The following is a 14,603-nucleotide window of genomic DNA, read 5'->3' as shown; positions in this document are numbered from 1 at the left end:
GCACTGATGTCCTCACAGCTAAAACAACACGACAAAATAAGTATCTACTTGATTTACTTGTAATGAAATGAGAGAAATATACAGAGGAATATTCATTTAAATAGTTAATTCATCTCTTCGTAATGGGATTTTTTCATATCTCTTAAAGGATGAGAAAGTTACAGGTCTATATGCTAACTCAACACATATCCAGAAATAGCTAAGAAATTGTTTTATTAGAACTGAAAAGCTTTATTGATAAATTTTATTTAATATCAAAGTAACAGCATGATTCATAAAAGTAAAATACAAGAACACAGCGATATATGAAATCTCAGCACAACATTAAAGTTTTGCATGATAAGAATTGGCATCGATTCGGTTTTGGTCTGTCAAATATTGTGGTGATTCTTCTGGAATAACTGGAATTCTTGGGGGATTACATTTTAGCTGGAAAAATCAGGAAAATCTCAGGAAATTTCGTACAGTTTTTTACCTAGAATTAGAATTTAATTATATTGAGTTTTATAACCCATAAATTTAAAATACTTCACATTTCAAAGTGAGTTAATTATGTGAGTATTATTGCATGGAAATTATTTATGTTCAAAAACTGCAGTCAAACTCTTGATGGTAATGTTGTTGCTTGTGGAAGAATTGGGCCTATTGGAAACTGATATCCAGTTTTTGACTATTTTGGTCTTAGCATTATTGTTCACATATACATAGACACCGTTTAAACACAGATCAATAAGCTGAAAAAATTTGCCCAGTGTATCTCAATTTTACTGTGAAATGACCCCACTCCCACTCAACCATAATTTATCACAGACTTCTTATGATGCCCTGTTGCTTCACATACCTGGAATTCTCAGAAAAAATGTTTTTCAAGTTTTGAGTAGACACCCTGTTCAAAATGCATTTATGACTGTGGTTCTTCAACTACTCCTGTCTTAGTTCATGATTAAATAGTCCAGTGGTGAATGCCTGGAAGCCAGTTTCCAACAGGCAAAATATTTTGACAAGCAACCAAATTGCTGTCATAAAGTCCACTGAGGAACTGAAGGTCTAGAAGCTGGTTTAGTGCTTCTATATATAAGGCCTGTGTGAGCTCTTCGGTAATCAGTTCATCAGCGGACCTGTTGACGGTAATGTTGTTGCTCCCAGAGGTATTGGGCCTATTGGAAATTGACATCCAAGTTTTGATTATTTTGGTATTAGCATTATTGTTCACATACACATAGAAACCTGTTAAATACAGATCAATAAGCTGAAAAAATTGAAGAAAAGTATACTAACATTCATTTTATGTTGTATACCTATCTGGAACAATGCTACTTCAATACAATATGCCACTGAGATCAATTGTGTGTACCCTGTTTGTTTGATTATACAGGGTGTTACAAAAAGACACGGCGAAACTTTCAGGAAACATTCCTCACATACATATAAAGAAAAGATGTTATGTGGACATGTGTCCGGAAATGCTTAATTTCCATGTTAGAGCTCATTTTATTTTCGTCAATATGTACTGTACTTCCTCGATTCACCGCCAGTTGGCCCAATTGAAGGAAGGTATGACTTCGGTGTTTGAGTTGACATGCGACTCATTGCTCTACAGTATTAGCATCAAGCACATCAGAACATAGCGTCAACGACGAGGACACCTGCAATGGACGAGGCAATTCTTCGTGCAGTTGACGATAACCTTAATGTCAGCGTCAGATAAGTTGCTGCTGTACAAGGTAATGTTGACCACGTCACTGTATGGAGAGTGCTATGGGAGAACCAGTTGTTTCCATACCATGTAAGCGTGTGCAGGCACTATCAGCAGCTGATTGGCTTCCAAAGGTACACTTCTGCAAATGGTTCATCCAACAATGTGTCAGTCCTCATTTCAGTGGAAATGTTCTCTTTACAGAAAGGCTTCATTCCAACGTGATCAAATTGTAAATTTTCACAATTAACATGTGTGGGCTGACGAAAATCCGCACGCAACGGTGCAATCACGTCATCAACACAGATTTTCTGTGAACGTTTGGGCAGGCATTGTTGGTGATGCCTTGAATGGGCCCCATGTTCTTCCACCTACGCTCAATGGAGCATGTGTTCATGATTTCATACGGGATACTCTACCTGTGCTGCTAGAACATGTGCCTTTACAAGAACGACACAACATGTGGTTCATGTATGATGTAGCTCCTGCACATTTCAGTCGAAGTGTTCGTATGCTCCTCAACAACAGATCTGGTGACCAATGGATTAGTAGAGGAGGACCAATTTCATGGCCTCCACGCTCTCCTGACGTCAACCCTCTTGACTTTCATTTATGGGGGCATTTGAAAGTTCTGGTCTACACAACCCCGTTACCAAATGTAGAGACTCTTCATGCTCGTATTGTGGACGGCTGTGATACAATACGCCAATCTCCAGGGCTGCATCAGCGCATCAGGGATTCCATGTGAAGGAGGGTGGATGCATGTATCCTCGCTAACGGAGGACATTTTGAACGTTTCCTGTAACAAAGTGTTTGAAGTCACGCTGGTTTGTTCTGTTGCTGTGTGTTTCCATTCCATGATTAATGGGATGTGAAGAGAAGTAATAAAATGAGCTCTAACGTGGAAAGTAAGCGTTTCTTGACACAAGTCCACATAACATATTTTCTTTCTTTGTGTGTGAGCAATGTTGCCTGAAAGTTTGACTATACCTTTTTGTAACACCTTGTATACTCATGACATGAAAACAGGACTTGGTTCCCAGCATACTTAACTATTTATGTATTCTGGTAACTGACACTGTCAAAACTGGCTACAACCAAAAAATAAGTACATAAATAAAATAAACCTTGTTTGTCATCACTGACTGAATAATTCAGTGAGAAGAATGTTTGTTAAAATATACAGAAAACAATTAACACCAGTTACTGTTAAATCTTTTGCATTAATGCAGAGGCCCATCATGTGACACCTTTTCACAAAGTTAATATGTATGATTTATTGTCTCACTGAAATACAACATATTATATAAAAATGCTATTTATTCTTCTAAATACAACATCTTCAACACATGGTAAAACTGTCAAAGACGCAGTCACAAAGTTTACCATGATTTTTATGAACATTATACGTATCAGTGTTATCGTGAATGTTACCCAGCAGGATATGACTGTCTCTTTGGCTGCAGTCATAATAACTTACAGATTTCTGGTGACACATTAAACAATATTCAGTTTTATTATATGTGTTTAGTGTTTGTAAAATTAGGAGAAACTATCTGTAATGCTGGGTATCTTTGCCAGATATAACCAACACAACATCCATCACATCTGACACCTTGTTACATGTATTTTATAACATTGTCGTCTTCCGGAATGCGGGTCCAGTGTGCTAACCTTTGTGCCACCCCGCTCAGTGAAGTCAGGAGAAAGTAAATGTGAATAACTCGAAATTTGAACAATGCATAGATAATAAATGAGTCAATATGTCCAACTATTGAAATGCAGTTGAGTACCTTTACAGATCTGTAAACATTGGCTGGAGAATGTAGAATCACTGTGCCATTTTTCAATGTATCTGCTCCAACTTTTTGGTAGGAGGGCTTTACAAAATGCTGAAATACAGAACTATTATCTATTCAATAACAACATAAAAGACAGGTATTGGAGTAAGTTAATTTGGACATTCTGCAAAGTAGTTATTTTGATTAAACAATAGCAGTACATTCCTTGAACGGCTTTTATGCCAGGCTCTGTTTTTAAGAGTTGATTTCTGGCTGTGTTCTTTTCTCTCCATCTGTTGTTAACCCCTGTCAAAAATTTTGTGGAACTCAAAATTTTATATTTCAAATATTTCGCCAAGAATTACACTTTCATTCAGTATACAGTTCTGAACACAGAAAAATTAGGACCAGACGCAGTAACACTGTATTGTGAGTTATCTATATTCTGAAATCTGAATGATAATACCACTACATCAAACAGTAGTAATATTTCCTGAATTCCAAAGTTTTGAAAAAAAGAGAAGAACTTGCAGGCTAGACTCTACTAAAGTTGCTTTTTGAAAATTTGAAACGTAATGTAGTTAGGGATCAGGTCAAAGGATGTACACAGTTATCAATAATAGCTATTCATAAGTACAGGTACTTATTTTTCTTAGGGAATGTACCTGGAAAACCACGTTGCCCAAAAGTTGCAGAAAAAAACGCTAGATATCTTGCACATAAAGAAGTAAACCCCTTTTCAGTATTGTGAGAGTGATATTAATGAACATATCATGAGGTCTTTCGAAACAGTGTTATCACATTTCAGACTTCTGAATCACTTTTGAACAAAAACTTTTAGAAGTGGAGGGAGATGCAAAGTTGTAAAAAACAACATTACAGACACATCACTAAACAATTGGATTCCCCATGGTTTTGAAAAAGAATTCTCATGTGTAGAGCTTACTTACCAGAATTTGTATATAATAAAAGATAATAGATCTTTTTATACCTAGATGAACTTTTTCTACAAATATCTAGTGTTGATTATGGAATAATTAAATAAAAGGAAATATTATGGTAATTTAATATGTGGTGACTTTCACATAAATTTTCTCTCTCGAGACACTAGCCACTTAAGCTTAAAAGTTTCATGAATAGCTAAAACTGTGACTAGATGTTCACATTTCCGACTAAGATAACAAACCATAGTAATAATAGACAGGAGCAAGTTGTAAGTAATATCAGTTGCACACTATCCTCTATAAACTTAGAATTCTCTGGCTATATTGCATTAATGATTCAGGCTACTGTGCCATAAGCAGACCTCAACCCAAAAAAATTATTGTACAGATAAGAAACTTCAATAAAAACAATATGCACACTTCGCTCTCTGATATGCAGTCACAAAACTGGCAAACTGTAGAAGAGGTTCAAACTGTATACAAGAAATATGAAGCATTCCTAGACATTTTCTGCTGGTATCTTAACTGTCACTTCTCCTTACAAACAAAAAATATGAACAGGGGCGGAAAACGCTCCAACTGGATCACCCTAGGAATCGTCAAATCATCTGAAAGGGAAAGAGAACTTGTCTCTGTTAGCAAAAATGAAACTTGACAGTGGTGGAGAATTTAAGAAATACTTTACTTCAGATAAACAGATATTTAGGGATGTAGTTAGTGATAGCATAAAGCTACAAAATGGTAACCCCCTCGAACAACTGTCAACTAAAAGCAAATGCATGTAACAAATCATTAATTCGAACACTGGTAGAAGAAAACAACAACCAAGTGATATTAATGTAAAAGCAAATTGAAAATCATTTTTCAGTAATAAAGTAATAGCAGATGTATTCAATCACCACTTCACAAAAACAGTTGGCCACATCAAGAATAATCCTCTTCCTCCATTGCAATTACATCCTGGGTTGGGACTTGGACTCCTCAATAATTTTCTGCCATTCCTAACTGGAATTCGCCGTGGGCTACCGGTTACGGCAACCTCATCGCACCATCTCAACCTTGGTCATCCTCTTGCTCTTCTTCCTCCAGGTTCACTGCAGCAGGCTTTCCTTGTGGGATCTGCCTCATCGAGTTGCATTACGTGTCCAGCCCATCTCAGTCTACACAGCTTTATGAACTTGTCCACATCATCCTCTTATAACAGTAATAAAGTTCGTCACTTCTTCGCCTTCTCCAGGTCCCATTTTTCATATACAGTTCCTAAAATTCTCCTCAATATACTTCTTTCATATGATCTCGTTTCTTTTCACCCTGCTTTGTAAATGTCCATGTTTCTGAGCCATAAGTAAGTACTGGGCATATCAGCGTTTTGTAAAGTCGGCACTTAGTCGCTCGTGATAGAAGCTTGTATTTAAAATGTCGCAACTTTCCAAAGTAGCGTCGGCTAGAAGCACACTTATGCGAGACATAATTTCAGTAACGGTGGTGCCATTTGCTTCTATCTTTGAACCCAGATAGGTGAAACATTCCACTCGCTCAAATGTCATTCCAAGGCTTATCGTGGACTGTAAGGGTTGGTTAGTGCCATTATATATATACTTCTTCTTTACATCTTTAATTCTTAGGCCCATCTTCTCTGCACTCTGTTTTAGAGCTGAAAATGCACTTTGTAGATCTCTAAGTGTTCTGCTCATTAAATGAAAATCATCTGCATATTCAAGTAACTGAACAGAGTTATAGTAGATAGTACCTCTGAATACCCGAATCGCGTACCACTTTTTCAAGTGCCAGGTTGAAAAGTAGGCAGGAAAGCCCATCTCCTAGCCTTAGCCCAGTTCGAGTGGGAAACTGAGGTGATAGCCTTGGCTGCACTCGCACGGTACACTGGGGGCACTTTAGGGTGACCTCTATTAAACGCACCAGTTTTCCAGGCAATCGAAATTCCCACATTGCCTTATAAATTATTGTGTCGTATACAGTGAGAAGATGATGCACACCCAACATTGAATTCATTGGTCTTTTCTACTATTTGGCGGAGAGTAAAGACCAGGTTTATAGTTGACTTTTCTGGTCTGAACCTGCATTGATAGTTTCCAATAATATCTTCTGCTATAGGTGAAAGTCTACTAAACATGGTATTTTATAGTACTTTACATATAATATTTAAAAGCGTTATGCCTCTGTAGTTGCTGCATTCAAATGGATCTCCTTCCTTATGCTCCAGACACACTATCCCTACATTCCATTCTTCTGTCAACTCTTCCTTTCTCCAGATGTAGCACACAATCTTGTAAATCCTGAGAATTAGCTCAACTACTCCAGCTTTCAATAGTTCAGATCTTATAGTGTCAGTTCCTGGTGATTTCCTGTTCCTCAATTTGGCAATTGCTTTATTCACTTCTCCTTGGGAAGGGGGAGATACTATGGCAGTATCTTCTGAGCGACTGGGATATCAAAACTAGGGGACTCTGAAATCCAACAGTTCACTGAAATACTCTACCCAACGCTCCAATGCCTCTTGATCATAGATTAGCAGTGTCCCATTTTTCCTTTTACACAGGTTGTTGCGTGGCTTAAATGTTCTTCTTTCACTATCAGTTTTATGATAAAATTTTATAACACCATTTGTTTTTCCAGCTGTCTCCAGTTCTTCGATTTGCTTTCTTTCTCACTCACTTTTCTTTTTCCGATGTATTTTCTTCCCTTCTTTCCTTTTACTTTCATAATTTCTTACCGCTAGACGAGTATACGAATTGTCAAGCATTTTGCTGTATGCCAGATTTTTCTCCTGGCTTATTCTCTAGCATTGTTCCAGGAATTCCTCAGTTGGTTTCCTTCTTTCCCTAGCACTTCTTCTGCTACCTCAATGCCTGCATCCCTGAAAGTGTTCCATCCTGATTCAGATTATCATTTACGCTAGGAGTATATAATGCAAGATTCTCAGCAACCTTCTCAGAGTACATTTTAGAGTTGTCTTCATGCTGTAACTTCGATACCATATACTTACTTTTAGGTGTCCCTTTGATTTTTTTTTTGCATTGGATATTCGAGCTCATAGTTTCGCAATTACAGGGTAGTGGTCTGAATCTACATTAACTCGTCCACTAAGTTTGAATAATGCCTGCCATCAATAATTACATGATCAATTTGGTTGAAGGTAAGCTGATCAGGTCTCCACCATGTTGCTTTATGAATCTTTTTGTGTGAGAACGTAGTGCTACCTACAGCCATGTTACGCGACAGTGCAAACTGAATGACTTTGTGGCTATTGTCATTTATGTATTAGTGGAAGCTGTGCTTTCCTATTGTTGGAGATAATCGTCTTCTTTACCAATCTGTGCATTTTTAGTGTTATAGACAGGGTATCTGTCATAAGTTCTCTCGAGGTTCTCAAAGAAGTTGTCTTTATACTGGTCATCTAATTCTTCTGTGGGCGCATGTACATGGATCAACGAGTGGTTTGAGAATCACGTCTTCAATCTCATATTTGAGATTTTATATGTTATTCCAGTGATTCCACTCAGTAGGAGTTTAAACTTTTGTCTTACTGTGAACTCTGTACCAATTCTTGGTGGCTCTCTGAACCATGGTAGAAAATTATCCAGCTTTTCATATCAAGCACTCCATGTCCAGCCCATCGTATTTCCTGTAGGGCAATTATGCCTGCCTTTGTTTAATCAGTTGATCTAGCAGTAACCTCAGCGCCCCCACACTATATAGTGATTGTACATTCCAGGTTCCAATAAACACATAATTTTTTCATTTTCATTTGCCTTTAACTGTGCCATGTCATAGTTCCATAAATCTATCTGGCTTCTTTATTCTGAGGTTTCTGAACAAGAATTTTTTACAAGGAGGGGTTGTTAGCCGCTTGCTCAACCCGAAACTTGGAGGATCAGGATTTATACGAGATTTACTCATTTAGGGAAGGTGGCTTCACTATGCCTATAGAGCCCACCCTGCCCCACATAGTGCGATACACCTTGTCTGTCTCCTTTTTCAAGACCCCTCTGGCTTTGGTAACCCTGCCAGTAGCTATGCTACCTCTGACACAGCTCTTGACATCATCAAAGCACGCAAATTCTCCCACCCGGCACTGAAGGTGCCTTCAATATGGCAGTGTCCCATGGGAGGGACCTCAGGAATAACTATCTCCTAAAATTAGAACCAAATTTACGACCTGAAACATTGTTCTTAATGTTGGCATCAGAAACAGAAATAGACAAAATAATTCTAAGCAAAATTAAGAAAAAATCATCTACTGGAGAGGAGCAAGTCCCTCCTTCGGACCTTCAGTTACTTTATCAATAAACCATTTTCTCACATAATAAAACCTTCATTCCTGAATGGTACGTTTCCTAAAAACCTCAAAATTACAAAAATTATACATGTTCATAAAAAGAAGAGTAAAGTAGATCCTAGCGAATACGATGGCAATCAGACTTAATTCATTTCCAAACAAGGCATAAATCTTTTCACCTCCTCAGTTTAGATTCCAAGAAAAGAAAAAAATACTGCTGATGCAATACATGAATTATGAACTCTTACCCTTGAGCTCAACAACAAAAATCTTCCCTCTATATGTATTTCCCAGATCTCACATATGTCTTCGACATGTTTAACCAGAGCATCTTGCTGCAAAAGACAAATCATATTCCTATGGAATAAGAAAAATCACCCATGACAGGTTTGAAAGATAAGTGCAATATGTTGAATGAAATGAAATCAATCCATCAAGAAGAGCCAGCTCTCCACATTCTTCCACGCAAACCATAAAGCAAGGTATTTCCCACAATTCAGTATTAAGCATCACGTTGTTTTTATTTTCCACATATCCTATCAGATGACAAAACCATTGTGTTTGCTGATAACACCACTGTTCTCATATCTGCCACAGATAAAACTCTCCAGTCTGCTGTGGAGAGAACCGTAGGTCAATTAAACTCATGGCTTAAAGTTAACACGCTGATTCTTAATGTGACAAAGACAGTCAGACTAACTTTTCTCACTGCCAAAATGGAAATCTAGTGGTACCAACTATATCACTGGACAATAATAATGTTGAATTTTAAATGAAACTAAATTCTTAGGGGGTATCCAGAACTGATACTCTTACTTGGAAAAAGTACATTGATTTATCTATCAAAAAATCCATAAAGTACGTTTTATGATAAGGTCAATAAGGAATGTAGAGAAGTTCAAAAGATACCCTGATTTGAAAGTTATTTTTTCGCCGATTCATAGCATACGCTGTACTGAAAATTAATTTTTTCTTCTATGTTTGAGGGAATAACTTTGATAAAATACATTTCTGGCACTTTTGAGTGTGCATCATAGTGATCTAAACATACTCAACACCCTACACTACGTAATCAAAAGTATCCGGCCGCCGCCAAAAAACATATGTTTTTCATATTAGGTGCACTGTGCTGCCACCTACTGCCAAGTACCCCATATCAGCGAACTCAGTAGTCATTAGACATTGTGAGAGAGCAGAATGGGAACTCAGCGGTTGTACATTGTAAGGGCACTCTTAGAGGACAGTAGGGTGTGAAAATAATTCATATTTTGGAATAACACAGTTTTAATTAAGGAACAAGAAGTAAAATTAGGAAAAAACAAAAATGTTAATAAACATTTGATAATTCACTCAGTGCAGATGTAGACAAAGTTTATTGTCTACCTCTCAATCAAGTACAACTGCATTTAATAGACTTTGTCTGCTTTTTTACTATTTGTTTTCTAGCTGTGAAGAGTGTTTTTTTTGTGTCCATAAACTTCATTGTTTGGGAGTGATGTTAAGAAAATGTGACATCTTATCCAGAATCCATTTTATTTTCACTTTTGGTATGTACTGCCTGACATTTAAACTTAATTTTGATTACCTGTGAACTTTTGGTTAAAATACCATGTTCACACACGCATACACACACACATAAAAGACACACACACAAATATTAGTATGTATTTACACTATTTTTGAATTGTTCGAAGTTTGCCCATTTTGTATTTATTTCTTTTCTTGTATAAATCTCCAACATCAGGCTGTATCTACTATCTTCATAAAGTAAGATTTTTTTACACAACAACTGGAAACCTTAAAGAGCAGTTGAGCTCAGATAATACTTGGTATACTTCCTCTGAAAACTATGTGAAACAGACAGTTCAAAATCCCTTTAATAACTTAAGTACATTACTGGTAGATTGAATGACTACTAATACATCTGACCTCTTTGAGGATCTCCACATTGAAACTGGTATCAATGACTATGAGGCTGTAGCTGTGACATTGCCTACCAAGTGCGTATAGCAACTGAAACAAGGACAAAGGCTTACATGTTTTGTGAACTACATACATTCAGTAGTGTTAAATTTCAAAGAGAAAGTGGGAAATTTAAATTTGGGTAGTAGCTTGTAGAGGATCTATTGGTCACGTTTAGAAGAATAGTTGATCAAAAAACTGTATAGATATGCACCTGACAGAGCGGTTCTTTTTGAGAGGGTCCCTTGATGTACAGTCTTTGTAAAGAAACTGCAACAGAGCAAAAAGTACTGCACAAAATGTGTAATACATAGGAAAGGACACCTGTGTCTAGCCTTGGTCATTAAGAGATGCCTATACGGTAGCACTCAAGTTGGAGATACCCAGTTAGAATCCTGGTGGTGGCAAAGTGTTCCTGATCATCAAACTTTGTGCCAATACCCTCCCTCAAATTACAAATCTCTCTGCAGTGTTTGATGGAGTGATTAACAGTGAAATTGACTGATCTGTCCATTGAGTGTGATAAAAAAGCTTTGTGGGTCCTTTGGTACTGTCCAAGAGGAGAAAGAAATTCTGCTCATAAATAAGGCTACTTGTTGGTGGCTCCACAGTTTATGCAGAGACAATCATGGATGAAATAAGAATCAGAATTTGGGGCAACAATGCAAAAGTGTACCTACTTTAATTCAAATACTGTTATAAAATAAGTAGTATAGATATTAGTGACAGGGGCATTGTGAAATAGCGGAAATCACTAAAATTTAACGAGTCCACAGTGCCTGATGGAATCTCTGTGAGATTTTATATTGATTGTACAAATAAATTATTCCCTTTCTTAACCATGATATACGATTGGTCCCTCTAACAAAAAATTATCTCCTATAGTTGGATGTAGGCATAGGCCACTTCTGTTTACATGAAAGGTAGCAGAAGTGACCTGCAACAGTGCCTTTCAATAACATAACATATTCTGAGCTCAAAAGTCATAGTCATTTTAGACAGAAAGAGTTGCGATTTTCTCACATAACGTACAGAAATTCACGCATGAAGCCAATCTGACAGAGGTAGTATTTCATGACTTTCCAAAATCATTGGATGTAAGACCTCACTAACACTGTTTAACGAAAATGCAAGGACATGGGTTGTCTAATGAAATTTGTAAATGGACTGAAGACTTCTACGCGGGAAAAACACAGTCTGTATCGCGAATGGCACATCATCTACATCTATATCCACAGGGGTCTCCCGGGGAATACAGTGGTACCCTTGGCGTTCATGTTTATATTAATAACATGGCACTCAGTATTAATAGCAACACCAGATTTTTTGGAGATCGCACCTTGTGATTAAAAATTTCTGCTGCGGCACGAAGAGTAACAGTTACAGCTTTATGTAGTATGAGTGTTACTGGGACTTACATTCCACCTTTTCTCGTCTTTTCCATGGTAAGAATAAATCCAGATTTTTTAAACAGAAGACCTCCAGGCACCATTGGAGTAGCTCATGAATCACGGTGGATAGCGGTTAAAAATATTCTGAAGTTCTTTACCGGTCATGCTTACTCGAGCAAACAAAATCCACTCCCTATTACAGGGTGTTACAAAAAGGTACTGCCAAACTTTCAGGAAACATTCCTCACACACAAAGAAAGAAAATATGTTATGTGGACATGTGTCTGCAAACGCTTACTTTCCATGTTAGAGCTCATTTTATTACTTCTCTTCACATCCCATTAATCATGGAATGGAAACACACAGCAACAGAACGTACCAGCGTGACTTCAAACACTTTGTTACAGGAAATGTTCAAAATGTCCTCCGTTAGCGAGGATACATGCATCCACCCTCCATCGCATGGAATCCCTGATGCACTGATGCAGCCCTGGAGAATGGCGTATTGTATCACAGCCGTCCACAATACGGGCAAAGAATGAGTCTCTACATTTGGTACCGAGGTTGTGTAGACAAGAGCTTTCAAATGCCCCCATAAATGAAAGTCAAGGGGGTTGAGGTCAGGACAGCGTGGAGGCCACGGAATCGATCCGCCTCTACCAATCCATCGGTCACGGAATCTGTTGTCGAGAAGCGTACGGACACTTCGACTGAAATGTGCAGAAGCTCCATCGTGCATGAATCACATGTTGTGTCGTACTTGTAAAGGCACATGTTGTAGCAGCACAGGTAGAATATCCCGTATGAAATCATGGCGGTGAATCAAGGAAGTACAATACATACTGACGAAACTAAACTGAGCTCAAACGTGGAAATTAAACGTTTCCGCACATGTCCACATAACATCTTTTCTTTATTTGTGTGTGAGGAATGTTTCCTGAAAGTTTGGCCGTACCTTTTTGTAACACCCTGCATAAAGGGCAATCACGCATCACATGTCACTCTGGAGTCATTTGACTTTTGTATGAATAATACGATATGCCTGCTAGGACTTTCAGTTCATACAAGTCACAGTTTGCATCCTTTCGATGTGTCTTTCTATTGCACACTGGAGACTGCCTGCTGTCAAGCCTGTGAAGATTTTGTACTGTCTGACCCAGGAGCCAATCCACGAGGTAGCTTGAGTATTTGGCAATGCATACCTCAGAGTGAGTACTACACAGACTGTTGTGAACAGGTTCAGAGCTACTGGCAGAGCCTCTACACAGCAACAGTTTTACGGATGAAGACTTTCAATTCCCATACATCACTAATAAGGGTGAAAACAATCAACAGGTTGCTCTTGCCACTGGTCAGCAAGTCATTCCCTCGAACCTTTCTTAAGACCCCACGATGTTAGCAACCCCACAGACACAGTCTACCATTTCCTCAGCTGTTCCTCGACAGCCATAAAGTTTCTCGACACTCCCTCTGCAGTCAGCACTTTCTTCCGATGGCCAGCAAAAACACAGCTGCAAAGTAAGGAAGAAACTGGCTTCTTACCACATTTCTGGAAGCCCTATGAAATGAGTTCTTGAAAACAAGAAGGAAGAAAAAGATTTGCTAGAACTGAAAAGACAAGAAAAATTGAAAAGAAAATGTGAAACACTAGCTTGAAAGAAATCCAAGTCTCCAAAGGATCGAAAATTAAAGAAAACAAACAAGTATCAATTGGACTACTCATCATCTGATGAAACAAATCAACGAATTCTTTATGTGGAGGAAGACAACTCTGATTTTGAAACAATAGTAGAAGTTGTGGAACACTGCATTATTTGTGGAGAACATGAAAAGGAAGAGTTGTGGTATCAGTACTTCGTGGCAAATCAAGGGTACATGCTGTGTGTTCTGGCTGGGATGATGGTGAAGCGAAAGACACGCCCTGGAAGTGTGATTCTTGTGTATGAACTGTATTACCTACGTAATTAATGTTACTATAAATTTTTGTTGTGAATAATATTTCACAACTGAGTTTCAGTATGAGAAATCTGGTATTGTATTTTTGGTGTTTCATCTTTGGCTTTTATGCATTATTTCTCTGAATGTTTATAAATTTTCACTCTTAATGTAAACGTTTATATATTTGTCAACTTACGCACCCCCATTAGTCATCTTACCCCTTAGGTGGAGTAAGTTGACGAAAATTACACTTTTTCTGAAAATTATTTTTCATTTTTTGAGAAGTGATATAGCATTTAAATATTTTTTATTCAACATGAAAAATTAAAATAACTGTCCCTTTAAATTTCAGGTTGTTAAACCATGTACGAAACTGTGGAAAAAATCTGAAGCTTATTTCGTCATCTTGCCTCACCTTTCCCTACACAAATATTTAGTCTATTTTGAATAAAATTCGAATTGGTTTAACGACTGACTAATTGCTTTAAATGTTCAGAAATGTAAAACTGTGCGCTTCGTAAATCGCAAAAGCGTTGAATCCCGTAACAACACAAATTATCCATAACTGAAATCAGTGACCTAATAGAAATA

Source organism: Schistocerca gregaria, chromosome X (genome assembly GCF_023897955.1).
Source record: "Schistocerca gregaria isolate iqSchGreg1 chromosome X, iqSchGreg1.2, whole genome shotgun sequence".
NCBI classification, from domain to species: domain Eukaryota; kingdom Metazoa; phylum Arthropoda; class Insecta; order Orthoptera; family Acrididae; genus Schistocerca; species Schistocerca gregaria.
This window is presented reverse-complemented; position numbering follows the sequence as displayed.